The sequence below is a fragment of the Erinaceus europaeus genome, chromosome 1, assembly GCF_950295315.1.
Source record: "Erinaceus europaeus chromosome 1, mEriEur2.1, whole genome shotgun sequence".
In the NCBI taxonomy this organism is placed as follows: domain Eukaryota; kingdom Metazoa; phylum Chordata; class Mammalia; order Eulipotyphla; family Erinaceidae; genus Erinaceus; species Erinaceus europaeus.
The window spans coordinates 85,808,484-85,822,931 of NC_080162.1; positions in this window are offsets into that span (position 1 = coordinate 85,808,484).

The window sequence follows — 14,448 nt, forward strand, 5'->3', positions numbered from 1 at the left end:
CCCACTAGATGGCACGACTACCATGGCACACCCCCCAAAACCCTAGATCTGAAGAACCTGATACACAGACTCCAAGGACAGAACTTTTTTCATGCCTGGTTGCTGTTCCTGCTTCTGACCTGCCTGTCACGTGTTGGTGGTTCCAGCTGGCTATCTACAGAAAAGCAACATTCCAGCAGCTGACCTCCCTCAATTCCAGCGCCTGACCTCCCTCATGCAGCATTGCATCCCCTGCCAATTCTTCCCCTAGCCATCTACTTCGGACTGAGACTTGTATCAGACTTTCTGACATACCCTATATACATTTTACACAATTTTGAAGCAGCTTATTTCCCTTCATGCTGCTGGTTTTTCATAGACTGATCCTGAGTAATTCATAGACTTTACAGACTGTTGCCTTGAGGACTATACAATGCCAAATAGCCCCTCTGTTTGGTGGGTCATGCCCTCCCGCCTCCCCCTCTTTATGTACCCTTGCCCTTCCCCCACCGCAAGCAGGGAATGTTCCTTTACACACCAATCCTTCCCTTTACAGCACACAGGCTTTTACTATTCCCCTACTTGTCCCTTCCTATTTTGTTATATCATTTAAGCTTATGCCCAAAAGGTTTCTGCTCCATGATAGTCTTTTACAGACTTTGTACATCTTATACTAGATAGAAAGATAGAAAAGATGTAGAGATATTGTGAAGAGATTGAGCAGGCTACGCTTAAACCTATGAGATGAGTCTCTCCAGGTAAGTCTCTCTCTCTCAAGAGGGGTTGAGCACAGGAGGATGCATAAATCTCACAAGGTTGGCAGCCATTTAAGCCTTCCCTCCTCCACAGAAAGTCCTACATCTTACCACTTGAGCAGCACGGCATTCCTTAAAAACATTTAAGCCTGCTCCATTCCATTTTTCTTTACTGTGTCCACTTAGATATAAAGGGATAGGAGGAGATGTTGCTGAGGAGTTATTCTGATGCAGTCTCCGCCCCCAGGTTTTACTATGCCCCGCGAAATCCTAGCAGTGCCCCCTTCAACCAATCCTGGCCCCACACATCACCCCTGGTTGTTGCCCAATAAAAAGCCCCCTCACCCCCCCCCCCTCGGCTCTCAGCTCCCCCTCTCTCAGATCTCGCCCCCTGCTCTCCCCTCATGGTCAGGTAGTGGGGACGGCCATTGTCGGCTGACTCCACGTGGCCGGAGCCACCCCCCCATCCTATAATAAAGATTTGTGTACCCCTTTGCTCTGGACGTCCACTCTCTTCTCCGTGGTGCAGCCCGACACCAGACCGCCACAACAACAATTGGATATGGACATTGTCAGGTCAATACATAACCTCAGCCTTTTCCTGTATTTTGCTAGTGGGGCAAGGCTCTGGAGAGGTGAGGTTCTGGGACACATTGGTGAAGTTGTTTGGCCAGGGAATTCAGGATGGCATCATGGTAGTATCTGTAACTTGGTGGCTGAAGGTGGTAAGATATAAAGCAGGACAAAGTATTTAATAAACAGAATCCAAAGGTAAGAATAGAGAAGATGTATCTAGGGGTCTTTGTGTGGGTGTCTTTAGTACTTTTTGCCTAGCTTGATAGCTAACTTTTTGCCTAGCTTGACAGCAGGTGGACTAAAGATATTATCTGGGAAGATGGCATCAGAATTTATAACTGGGATAGAAAGCTCGATTAGGGCAGAAATTAGCTACCAAAGATGAGGAAAGTTTATAAATACCATTAGCTGTTTACTTCATTGATCTGACCTAGGGCCCCTATATACAGGAGCCTGTGTGACATGAGGGAGCTGGAGACTGGGGTTCTGTTGGGGTCTCTGGCGGGGTGATCTCCAGGGGAAAGGTAACGGACTGGTTCTTTCTCACTCACGACAGGGGTGACACGAAATAAAAGATACCAGGGAGCTCTCCAGCGTGTTCAGAACTCAGAACTCGTTTATTAGCAAGGTGGACATGAGTTAAAAAGAAAAACAAACGAAGGGAATTATTACTGAAATATGTCAGAAATTACAGGTTTCTTAACGGTTGGCATGCCCCTAAGGTAGGGGGCTGGTATGAAGGAATTGATGAGATACAAGTCAGTTATTCTCCATGACGCAAGCAACTTAATTATCCAAAGGTATTTGAGAGAAGCATAGGGGTTAAACCCGTAGGGTGAGACAGAGAGAAAATGGATATCAAAAGGCTATAGAGTTTGGAATTTCTTTTGTCTGGGATCTGAGGTATGTGATGAAGTGTGTGATAAGGTGTGTTCTTCTGTGATCAGAAGGTGACTTTGAATAAGTGAATCTGTGGCCATGTGGCCTACAGTTAATGGAGGGAAGTACTGGGGTTTCTGTGGGCCTGAGAGTCAAGAAGTCTGAATTTCCCCCCTTTTGCTCACCTTGGTTGAGAGAGACTTACCAAGAGGCTATCTTCTCAGACCTCCATCCAAGGATGGGGGGCAGTTCTTCCTAAACTCTATCAGGCTTACACATAGTCCCAACAGGGTTCATGGAGAAAAAGGATTCCATTTCATTGGTAATGTTTTGTTTGTTTTATTAGGGCAGTGTATTTGTGTATTACTTGTGAAGCAAAAAATAGGCAAAGAAGTATCATGAACATTTTGTTTTTGACACTACCATAAAGAAATGTACCAGATATAATTAATTATCTTGAGTTAAATGAAACCCCAAAGACAATAAAAATTCTTCTTTGGTGTTTTGTAGGAGAGATTTATCCTCTCATTTTCGCTTGCTTTTGATCACTGGATATCAAACTAGTTTTATCCAAATTGTATCTTGACAGATGTGAGACTTGTATAACTTGTATTCCTAATACCCAGTATGACAGAAGTCCCATGAAATCAATCACATTCTATTTCTGCACTGGTACTACATTGTTTTAATTATAGCAGCTCATTTGAAATTTGGTTATTATTGTGTGTTTTTAAAGATAAATTTGAATGTGCTTTAAAACATTACCTATTAAAAGACTCATAGATTTTGATTTAAGCTAAATTAGATATAGCCTTTTAATTTTTATAAGATTGGTGTCTAGCTGTAGTTATGCTTTCCATGTATCCATTTATTCCTATCTAGAAGGTCTTTAGGGTGTTATTCAGTTTTCTTCATGAGGGTCTTGCCCATTTCTTCAGTGAATTTGTAGTTTTTAAAAATATATATATATATATATATATATATTCTAGCCTGTTCTTGTCACGGAGGCCAGAAGAAAGGGGACCTTGTCCAGGGTCACCCAGGCTACCTAAGAAGACCTGGGGCCAGAAGTCCATGTCTTGCTTTTAGCTCTTTGGGGTCCTAGAGGTCACTTACTCTCCTTCCTTCTCTGAATCTCCTTGACCTCACTCAGCTCACTCTGATTCACCTGCTTGAGGGGAAGGAGGCTGACACCTCTCCAAGGCTTCCTGTGAATCCCCACCCCCTAGTCTCCTTTTTCCTTTCCCCTCCTCCAGAACCATTTACCTATTAAAATGTTTTGTGTGCATCTATTATGAATATGATTTTTCTTTCTCATATTTTCTAACACATAATTAATGTTTTATTAATGAATTAATTAATCAATTAGTTCATTCTATCTACAAGTACAAATATGAAAACCATTAGTTTGTATGCATATTTTCATAAATCATTGCTTTTAGTAAGTTTGAGATTACTAGATATACATCATTGTGCTAACTTAAACCTTCATTTGCAGAGAAGTTGTGGCAACATAAAAGTATGTATGGAAATAATTTTACATGCCCTTTTTTGTCACCAGGGTTTTTGTTGGGTTTTACTGACTAAAAAATAAATCCATGGCCCCAGCAATCATTTTTTTCATTTAAATTTTTATTATTATTATTAATTATTTATTATAAGAGAGAGAAAGGGTGAAAGAGTGAAATATAGAATAAACTCCTGCAGCAGTGCTTCATTGCTCATCAAGCTTCCCTTCCCCTGCAGGTGAAAGACTGAGGTATTAAACCCTCATCTCTGAACACAGTATAAACTTATGTACTTTCCCAGTTGTACCACCGCTACCCCCTGTACATCATTATAAAACTGATGAATCTGGACTGACCTAGTGGATACCTTACTACAAACAGATCCCAACATAAGAGGGATTGCCATGTAAGTTAGAAGTTCTCTTTTCAGCCACCAGGTTCCAGATGCTAACATCATGCCAACCAGACTTCCCTGGACAGACAACCCCACCAATATGTCCTGGAACCACACCCCACTAGGGAAAGAGAGAGGCAGGCTGTGAGTATAGCCAGTCTCTTGCCCTTATTCAGTTTTTGCAGTCCTTGCTTTGATAAGGTTAGCTTTGGAGTGAGTGAGAGAACTGTAACAGGAAGTAGGTGAGGAGGGTATGTATCTAAGTCTAAGTGGACGCTGTTTTATTATGAACTTGATATTGACTCACTACAGACTATTGTGTGTTTTTGCTTTCAGGCATATATTTTGCCCTAATTTATGGATACATGTGAACATATGCTCTAACGGGACCTGGCCTATATCTAGGTTTTGGGACTTTGTTAGGAATTGAACCTCCTGGAATGGAATTAGAGACTACCATGAAAGGAAATATCTCACCCAAGTGATGAGGGTGAAAAGTTGGTATTCCATGCCTGATGTCTCTGTACAGTCTGAGGTGAAGCATGCTGAGATGGTACTCGTTGCATTGATTAGGTTGGAATCGGCAGATACAATATCATTTGGTATGACTTGAGAGAAGCATGTAGGGAAGTGAGCCCCATCCCAGAGGTTCCAGGATTGGGAGAAACATAAGCTCAATAGAAGAAGCGGGGGATTCCTATTGTCTTAGGGCTTAAGAAGACAATAGTTATTTCAGTAATCACATTGTTTGGCAATTGGGTTAACTTTGAAAAATTCCTTTGTTAGGATTTGCTGTATCATACACACCATCACCATATTTTATGTCCTTTGACATTATTTGCATATAGCTATCCCACCAGTTGCTTTTGTTCTCCCTGGTTTAAGCTTTTAAGAGAGTCAACATATTAAAGACTCAGCCTATGTCAATGTTTCCTTTTTATAAATAAATTAAAATAAAAAAAGAAGGCCAGGTTAGAGAAGGTTACTCACTCTGGAGAGTTGATAGCCCACCTGACCTCTCAACAAATAGCCAGCACCAACAGTATCCAGGTATACTGTGCTGTCACAGACATCCATGAGTCAAGGCTTAAAGAAGACTGCAGTCTTGGTCAGCAGCAGATGATAGTCACAAGAGAAACCCTAAAAAAGAATTGACCATACAAACCCTCCTCACATCCCTGGTCCTCAGAATCATGGTTATTTAGGGGCTAATTTGCTGCCTGACAATGGTAACAGCCATAGTAATATATATATAGTCTCATTGCATTGACATTAATATTAACAAACAAATTAGTAAAAATGGTGCAGACACTCATGACTTTAAGGAAACTAAGTTTAATTTTCTCTATAATTCATTTTATTTTTAGACATTTTAAAATTTTTTTATGGCTACTGGGATTATTGCTGGGGCTTGGTGGCCTTTTTCTTCTAGTTTTCTTTTTCTTTTTAAAATTATTTAATTATTTTATATATTACAGAATTACATGTTCGCAAGGTTGAATTCACATTTTTCCCGCCACCAGAGTTCTGCATCTTCAGTCTCCCCACTGCAATCCACCACAGTTCCCCTAAAGTTGTAGACATGGACCAACCATCATCTCTACAACTATCTGTCCACATTTGTACATAGTTGCCCCCCTTTTTTATGATTCAATATTCTCTTCCCTTCCAAGTTGCTCTTGACAACATAACTACCTCCATATGTCCCTCTCCTTTTATTTTTTTCTCTAGTTTTTTTCTTTTATTTTGGACAGAGAAAAATTGAGAGTGGAGGAGATAGATAAGAAAAAAACACTTGAAAATTTTCTTCACCACTCTGTAGGTAGGGAACTTGGGCTTAAAGCTGGCTTGATAACATGTACTCAACTAGTGGCACCGCCTTACTCCCTATACTTTTTTTTTCCCCTTTCATTCTCTTTTTTCCTTTTTTTTTGGTTGCCAGTCTCTCATTGGAGTTTCGTGTTTACATGATTCTGCTGCTTCTGGTGAACTCTTCCCCCACACTCACTTTTCTGTCAGATAGAGGATGCAAGACAGATGGAAAGACCAAGAAAACCACACAGCACTGCTCCATCACTTGTGAAGATCGTATGGTGCTCCCATAAGGTGGTCTAAAGCTTAGAGCCATGTCTTCACTCTTAGCAAAGTGTTCACTCTACCAGGTGAGCTACCTCCTGACTCCTATCTCTATTGTTGAATACATCAGCTATTTACATTGGACATAGTGCAAAATTAGAGAATGCCACATATGCCTTGGCTAAATATTACAAAGTTCTGTCAGTTTAGTGACTGCCAAGAGTTACTGTCCCCTATGGGGGATTTAATGATGTAGGCTAGTGGAGGCTCGGCATCCTGTGACTGCACCATCTGGAATTTGGGACTTCCTTGAATGGCACTGTAGGAAGAGAAAACTCTGGAGGATTATTCACCAGCAATTAAATACTTTGTCAATGAATTAACTGACATCATTTTGGTTAAAGCTCACTGGCCAGGAATCTCCAGATATTTGTTATACCACCCCACAAATTTCAGGGAAGGTAGGGAGATGTTCTCTTCCATTGTATGCAAATGGGAAAGAGATAGATGTGTGGAAATTAAAATACAGTTGACCCATCAACAACAAGGTTTGAATTGCACTGGCTGACTTACATGCTGACTTTTTATTGATGGGGCTCCACAACACTGAATTAGCTTTTTCAGAGAGGTCAACAGATGATGGTCAGGAAGGGAAGAGAAACTACAGTACCAGTGTTGCTTTCAGTGCTGTGTGAAATGGACTCAAACTTATGTTAAGGGCAGGGTCATACAGCAGAATGTTCAAGTGAGCTATTTTGCTAAGCACATTTTAGTTTTTTCTACCCCTTCCCCATAGTCAATTCATTGTGAAGACATGAGGATAAAGGCCTTTGTGATTACTGGCTTCTGATATTCCTAATAACATTCAGCTTACTATACTATAAGGTTGTAATATTAAATATGTATATAAACCATATAGGGACTGGGGGCTTGAACCTTGTGTTTGGAAAATGTAGGTACTCTTCTGGGTATGCCACAGCCCGTCTCTACTTTTTTCAGTGTTTAAGATGATTAGATGCCTTTCTCCTTTTACCTATAGACTTTCTTTCTTACTTTTTAAAAGAATTTATTTATTTATGAGAAAGATAGGCAGAGTGAGAAAGAACCAGACATCACTCTGATGCATGTGCTGCCGGGGATTGAACTCAGGACCTCATGGTTGAGAATCTAGTGCTTTATCCACTATGCCACATCCCGGATCACCTTATAGACTATTATAGAACTCTTTTTATATTTATGATATGCAGGCTATTTGAACATCTTACATTATTTATAAAAAGCTGCTAGAGGGGGTCGGGCAGTAGTGCAGCGGGTTAAGCGCACGTGGCGCAAAGCACAAAGACCTGTGTAAGGATCCCAGTTCGAGCCCCCAGCTCCCCATCTGCAGGGCTGTAGCTTCACAGGCAGTGAAGCAGGTCTGCAGGTGTCTGTCTTTCCCTCCCCCCTCTCTGTCTTCCCCTCCTCTCTCCATTTCTCTCTGTCCTGTCCAGCAACGAAGGACATCAATAATAACTATAATAACCACAACAAGTCTACAACAACAAAAATGGCCTCCAGGAGTAGTGGATTCGTGGTGCAGGCACTGACCCCCAGCATTAACCCTGGAGGCAAAAAAATAAGCTGCTAGATGTTGGGTAAGGAGATGCTTCATCAGTAGAACAGACATTTTCCCATGCTCAAGGACCTGGATTTGAGCTCCTGGTGACCAGAAGGAAGCACCTGGACTGGGGAAACTTTAGGAATGGTGGAATAGTTCTCTGGTGTCTTTCCTCTCTCTGCCTCTCTGTCTCTCCCTGTCTATACCTAGAAAACAATAATAATAATGAGTCTTCCAGAAGCAGAGAAATCATGTGGGTTTGAAGCCCCAGTGTAAGCCATGGTTGTGAAAAAAAAGGTGCTAAATTTAATAAGTAATATTGAGTAAAAAAAAATCTTTACATTTATGAAGGTGTAAAGGCTTTATGTATGTGTTTGTTTGGTATATGTTATTTTTAGGTTCATAATTTCCAAAATATATATTGGGAAATTTTTGCCTGTCTGCATTGCTCTGGAATAATCTATATTGCCTAATAATTACTTTTTTTGTTTAACATTTTAATCGCACTCACTCATAAAAACTATCTGTTATTTTAGGGAAAAATTAACACCTAATTTTTTTTGTCTGATATTTGGCCTATGCAGCTTTCTATTTCTTGAAATAATTTTAGTTATATTCATGCATTTTCAAAAACATTCTTTTGATCTAGATTTTAAAACTTACTAGCCAGGCTCATTCATAATATCTTTTTATAATGCTGTATAATTTCCTTTCTCTCTGTTCTATTTCCTAAATTTGAGTATTTGTGCTTTATCTTTGTTAGAGTTGTCTGCAATTTGCTTTGTTGGCTACAACAACCAAAGTTCTTGGATTCAGTTATAAAATGTAGTGTTTTTTCTGCATTCGCATTCACTGTGAAATGTTTTCTTGGCAGGATCTTGATTTCAAAAGTAGGCACCAACTCTGACTACTCAAAGTGATCCTCTTCTTTGAACTTCTGCATCTTTCATGTGTCTGCTGATATTTTCCTGTTTATGCATCCTTACAAGGGGAGTTCTAAGCTTGTTCAGAGTTTGGAACTCTCAGAAAGAATGGCGGATGGAAAAAGAAAAGGGTGGAGGGTGAGATCTGCTGTTACGTTTTTCTCTGACAGTTCAGAAATCTGTCTCTTAGTATAGGGATCTTCACTATCCCTGGAGAGGGTTATATTTGCATTGAGTATTGACTGGAGCACCCCCAGCCCTTATCTCTCACTTGCACAATTTCCCCAGCAGTGACAGCTGCCTCCATAGTTTGAGAAGAGACCTATCTTGCCAAGAGGAGACTGGAATAACTATTGAGGAAGGATCCTGACTGCAGGTTCTGCAGGTGGGAACCTGGGGCCCTGGCTCTCTTCTAATTGCCCTGTTGGGCTAGCCCTCACAGTTGGGCATCTGTGGGCTCATTTGTGATCCTTCTATCTATTAGATATGCTTCCTACATGTTTTTTCTTTAGTAAAATATACAAGATGGGAGACTGAGAGATTTGAGTAACATTTGAACATTACTGCACATAGAATGAGCCTAGGATGTAAGTGTTGTCTATCTCATATGAATCACTTTAATACCAAGTCCATCTTTGTCCCTGGATTAAAAGCCAAAGTGGACAGTTTGTAGTCCCCTGTGTGTGTCTGTTGGCAGGGTCACATCCTCAGATGGGAGATGGTGTCCTGTGCAAAGCTGAAATACAGTTTCTCAGCTAGTCTCTCTTCTCAAGGTGATGTCCCAGGTGATATAATTTGAAAATATGATTCCAGGGAGTTGCAAGGGAGAGTAAGAAGCACAAATCAAGATAGAAAGGCGATACAGAGCTGTGTCACACATAGTGTAACAAGTTTCTGCTTGTTCTGGGATCACTGAAAATTTGCATGAAATATAGATCAGAATTGCCTTCAAAGAAACAATTTATCTGTGCGCTTCAGGATCCTGTTGGTTAAAGGCTGCCCCCACAGGGTAGAGGTTAATGTACCTAAATTTCCTGGTGGTACACATGTGGATTTTGATAGGGAGCTCAGAGCATGGCATCAAAACTTAAGGACAGGGAGGAAAAAGGCCACAGCTTATCTAAGGCCAGTGCTGTGTGTGAAATCCATGGAAATCTCAGAAATAATCATGGTCATCTCAGAGGAGGCAAGAGGCAAGTTTGAAGAGCACTCAAGTTGATACAACAGGCATCTGCTTTACCCATCCTGCAGGTATTAAGCAGACAATGTGTTCCTTTCTCTATTTTTCTGGGGTACTTCAGAAAGATGGGGGCAATCATGCTAAAAATCTCAGTGTACATTTCTACATTTTTCAACCTACAAATCCCCCTTCAAAAGAGCCATTCGATCTTCCACGAGTTATTAGGGGAAACGTGACCAATTTTCCCAGTGTGTGAAAACCCTCTGGAAAAAGAAAACACTTCCTCATTGTTGAGGCTCAACATCCTCGAGGTGGCAAAATACAACTGAGTGTCAACCACTGACTTTCATTTCAGCTGTTTGCATCTTGTTTACTCCCAGATTCTCTCAGTGGCTTGGCAACCAAGTTTGTCACATTCTCTAAGTATTTGTTGGTATTTTGGAGCCAAGTGAGATGACTCACCACCATGGTCATAGCTTGGAATGGAGTTGGCTTCTTGACTCTGCCCTGACCGTCTCACAGATGGATACATTCAACTTTTCTCTAGGCACCTATGATAATTAGGGTTTTTAACTTTTTTTAAGAGACACTGACCTCACTGGCTTAGCTGGCTCTTAGAACTAGGCTTGACATTCAGCTAACAACACAGGTTAACTACTTTGCTGCTGACTGTCTGGGAAAGAGATCTCCAATTCCTGGGCATGGAAGGGAAGAATGTGAAATTCAGACCGTAAAATACTCAGTTTCTCAAATCCACTTCTGGCTTAAGTCTGAGTTGCAGAGAACTGTGTACCTATAACTTCTCTTTGTCTACTTCCCTCTCTTTGCCCTACTCTCCTGCCCACTTCTTTTTATCCTACAAGTCTTTCCTGGGCTTCATACCTGTGTGGTTGGACTGTTCCTAGGGGCCTTTTTTTTTTTTTTTTTTTTACAACTAGAGTGTAAGAGACAGAGTGGAGGGTCACTATAGCACTGTTTCACCACCCATGAAGTTTCCCCTTTGCATAGTGGTCCTATGTGGTGACTGGTGGCTTGGATCCAGGTCCTCATACTTGCTAGCTCCCAAACCCTCTGATCACCTTCATTTTGGTCCTACAGGGCAGAGAGTTAGCACAGAGCCATTCTCTACCATGAGGCCATCAGGAATCAGGGAGGGAAGTGCTGTTTTCTGCTAACAATGTTGTTGAAGTAATTCTTTATTAAGGAAAACCACAGGAAAAAAAATTACTCTGGTCTCTATTGTAGGAACACTTTATTCTGAGCAACCTGTTTATTATGTCCTCCATAATACATCCATGGGCAGATGCACAGTGCCAAATTTCTGAATTTGATCCCTTGATGCAGTTATTTAGCAAATCTTTTGTGTATGATCTCATTCCTGAAATCATCTTATCTATCTTGCATTCATTTTCCTATGTTCTGTTCTCCTCATCTTCTGAAATAATTAGTTTTCTTAAAAAGTCATAAAGATATTAATTTTAAAATATATAGAAAATAATTTTTAAAAGAATGAAATTACTCAGGTACCTATGTTGAGGTATCATCACTATTAATATACTAATGCAGCCTTTATTTTATTTTATTTATTTATTCCCTTTTGTTGCCTTTGTTGTTTTATTGTTGTAGTTATTATTGTTGTTGTCGTTGTTGGATAGGACAGAGAGAAATGGAGAGAGGGAGGGGAAGACAGGAGGAGAGAAAGATAGACACCTGCAGACCTGCTTCACCGCCTGTGAAGCGACTCCCCTGCAGGTGGGGAGCCGGGGTTTGAACCAGGATCCTTATGCCGGTCCTTGTGCTTTGTGTCACCTGCGCTTAGCCCGCTGCACTACAGCCCGACTCCCTAATGCAGCCTTTCATTCATTCAGTCATTCATTCTTATAGTCAATTTAATTTCTGTATGTGTGTATCTATATTTCCCTATAGATTTATCTGTTAATCCATCCAAGTTATTTTTTATTACTGATTTAATAATGATAGTCAAGATTGTGGGATAGGAGGGGTACAATTCCATACAGTTCCCACCACCAGAGTTCTGTACCCCATATCTCATCCATTGGAAGCTCCCCTATTTATTTCTCTGGGAGTATGGACCAGAATTCTTTATGGGGTGCAAAAGGTCTGCCTTCTGTAATTGCTCCTACACTGGACATGTGCATTGGCAGGTCATTCCATATCCCTGCCTGATTCTGTCTTTCTCTAGTGAGGTAGGGCTCTGGGTAGGTGGTGTTTTAGGATGCATTGGTGAAGTTGTCTGCCTAGGGAAGTCAGATTGGTATCATGGTAGTATCTGCAACTTGGCTGGAAATCATTAAGATATAAAATGGAAAAAAATGCTTAATAATCACAAACTGAAATGGACCTTCCTTATGACCCATAATTCTTCTCCTAGGGATATAATCAAAGGATTCAAACACACCCATCCAAAAATATATGTGCATAACTATTTTCATAGCAGCACAATTCATTATAATAAAAAATCTGGAAGTAACATAGATGTCCAACAACAGATGAGTGGCTAAGAAAGTTGTGGTATATATACACAATGGAATGTTACTCAACTATTAAGAATAATGAATCCACCTTCTTTGACCCATCTTGTATGGAGCTAGAAGAAATTATGGTGAGATAAGCCAGGAAGAGAAAGATGCATCTGAAATGATCCCACTCATACAGAAGTTGAGAAAGAACAGAAAGGGAAATGCAAACCAGAATTTAAGTGAGTTTGAAGTATTGGACCAAAGTAAAAAAACAAAACAAAACAACAACAACAACAACAACAAATTCTGCAGGTGGGATGGGGAAGGGTAGATTTTTCAGGTTCTCTGTAGGGGGCTGAGGATTGGGACACAGACTTAGTGGTGGGAATAATGTTAATATATATACTTCTATTAAGTTTTAGTCTTATAAATAATCCAAATTCTTCTTAAGGCCTTGAATAACTCCATCCCTAGCCCATGCACTGTTACAGTTGAAGCTCTCTTCACTTTCTGGTAATTTCTAGGGATATATTTATCCAATAAAGTTTGTGAGTGTCATTTTTTTATGGGTACAAGTTAGTGGAAACTTCAAGTTTGCTTCATTTGCTAGGTTTAAAGAGCAAGCTAACTAGGTTAATTAATTAATTAGTTAATTAATTTATCTATTTGCATTCAGGGTTATTGCTGGAGTTCAATGTCAGTAGTATGAATCTACTGCTCCAAGTGGCCATTTTTTCTTTCTTTCTCTCTTTCTTTCTTTCTTTCTTTCTTTCTTTCTTTCTTTCTTTCTTTCTTCCTTTCCTATACTATAGGATAGACATTTAGAGGGAAGGGGAGGGTGGAGAGGGAGAGACAGACACCTGCAGACCTGCTTCAGCACTCCTGAAGCATCCCTGCTATAGGTAGGGAGAAGGGGCTCAAACCCTGATACTTGAGTGAGTCCTTATGCATAGTACTATGTATGATTAACAAAATGTGCCACCAAAGTAGTTTTTATGAAAACTACTTTGCATAATCATTGTTACCTCCCTTGCTTTCATATCCAGTAACTGTAAGAAGTGGGGATTTTACATTTTTTATTTGTATTTATTATTGCCACCAGGCAGTCATTTTTTAAAAAAAAAAATTGACACAGCAAAGAGAAATTTAGTGGGAAAGATAGAGACTGCTTCCCTGTTCTTAAATCTCCCTCCTCCTGCAGGTGGGGAGGGAGGCTTGGACCTGGGTCCTTGTGCATAGTAATGTGTGTGATCAATCATTTGTGCCTTTGCCTGCCCTCAAGAGGGGATTTTTACCTTATGCCCCAAACACTTCTATATTAAGCTACTTCAAATGTCAATATGTTTTTAGGACCCTGTTTTTTCAAGATATTTGCTTTATTTATTCAGTAGAATGAAAAAATGTCAGAACAACAATTTTGTGCTGAAGTTGGGGACTCACTGTGCAATATATATGCTCCTGTTCTCACCATGAGAAGGATACACTTAAATTAGCTAGCTGCCCCCACAAAAGGAAATAAGACACATGAAGTAGAAATGCATTAGCCATGATGTTTCCAGTGCGTGCTTGGTCAGCTCATAACCAGATTAGGTGAAATTAGTGTAGGCCACCATAAAGAACTGTTGTTTAAATCACTAATACTTAGAGTGGTTTATTATCCATCAGTTTAGGCAACTTTTTGATTTGCAGATCTTTAAGTTGTGATACTATAAATTTTGTTTAAGAAACTTCCTCATTGATTCTAATAGTAGTAGAGACTAGTATTCTCATTTAAGAAAAAATTATTTTAGCCCTAACTCACAGTGCATTCATGGAAAATATCATCTGTGAGCCTCAACTTCATCTCAGATGAGATGGAATACGATGTATTCCTTACTTTGGGATAGTAATAATTAAGTTAACATAAATATTAATTCTAGTTGACCACAGGTTTTTTTCTCTTTCTTCTTCAACTTGACTCTCCTTCACCCCCACCCAACTTCAGGAAAACACCATTGTGAACATCTTAGGAAAACATGAATCTCAGGGTCACAGCTTTATTGTATAGATTTTCAACACAGCCATATTACAAACATTGTCAGGAAACATTTACAAGAATAAA